At 35.6% G+C, this 1,365-nt stretch overlaps 1 protein-coding gene across 1 annotated transcript in view; it reads right to left on the bottom strand.

The window, feature by feature from the left end:
• Window positions 1–1,365, bottom strand: part of CLEC1A (C-type lectin domain family 1, member A) — a 37,599-nt gene that overhangs the window by 8,222 nt on the left and 28,012 nt on the right. The gene's annotated exons all lie outside the window — the stretch shown is intronic.

Below are 1,365 nucleotides of genomic sequence, written 5' to 3'. Positions count from 1 at the left end.
TTCCCCTTCACACTTAATGAAATAAGCTCCATGAAGTAAAGTGATTTGCCCAGTAAGTAAATAATAGGTCCAAAACTCTCATTGTTTGCCAACAAATGCAGTTCTTTTTGCACGACACAAAAAATCAACAAATTTTGTCAATACTGATTTTGTTTAGCTAATTAACAGAAAATTAAAAGGAAAATTCTCAAGGAAGAATCTGCAAGTAAACTTTGCTAAGTGACAATCTTATGAAATGAAGTCTTATGAAAACAAACACAAGTATTCTTTTTATCATGATTGCTAACTTTGTCATTTCACTGTGAGACAGATGTTTACTGAAAATAAACTGAAGCACCTCAGTTTCCACTGTTGAACAATAAAGATTTATAATATACTATCCTTTCTAGTGTTAAACCCCTAAAATTGATTTATCTATAAACAAATAAAGTCAGTGTTTGCTATGGTGCTATGTGCAATGAACAATGATTCCTGTTATGTTTGTGAATATGGTCATCTTGAGAAAGAAGTGTCTAGCCAAGGAGCCAGCCATGCAGACGGCACTGTCTCTCCTTCATTTCCCATGACCTGATTGGAAATCATGTGCTCTATTGCAGCTCAGTTTACTCATCAATCATATGTTGATGCCATAAGCCTGCCCTGAAAGATTTCATTTTAGGGAAGTGAAGTGTTAAAACCATCCTCTTGAAGACAACATGTATTTCGAAGACTTCTTACTGTTCCCAAATAATCGCATAATGAGTACTGTTGCAGAGTTCCCACCCACTCTCAGTAAGACATAAACAATCAAAACAATGATCGCTATCATGATTTGAAAAGCATTCCCATGCTAAATTGTTCCCCAAAAAATCCATTCTAAAATCATACGCTTCACAGTATTTACATTTATTATTATTAAATCTTCAGTACCTGAAAGATATAAATATGGATCAAATGGAAGAGAACAGGAACTAAAAGCAAACTATCACAGGTGCACATTAAGAAATTGAATTTTTCTGGTCTTCGGTCTCTCTGAAAGAAGTATTGGGGACAGTAATTCTGATATGGAACTGAGTTGAAATATTTCTTTCCTGGGAGAAATTCCTACGGAAAGGAGACAATTATTGGAGTCTTAATGGACATAGGGAGGCATGTTTATAACATTCTGAGATTCTCACAACAAGAGATATCCCAGTTGGGAAGCAGGCCATGGACATAGCAGGTGGGATTTTTGTTGAGAGATTGCGAAGGGAAAAGTATGAACTGAAACAAAAAGAACTCCTTGCGTATTTGGTGGCACAGTCTGGGGAATGACTGCTAATTTCTCATGGATTTCTTGACTGTTGGGATAAAGGATGTTACTTCCATTTATTTCTCATACTTCAA

This window comes from Propithecus coquereli, unplaced genomic scaffold, assembly GCF_000956105.1.
Source record: "Propithecus coquereli isolate 6110/MARCELLA unplaced genomic scaffold, Pcoq_1.0 Scaffold380, whole genome shotgun sequence".
NCBI lineage: Eukaryota > Metazoa > Chordata > Mammalia > Primates > Indriidae > Propithecus > Propithecus coquereli.
The sequence above is the reverse complement of the archived record's forward strand: the minus strand, read 5'-3'. Positions and strand labels throughout refer to the sequence as shown.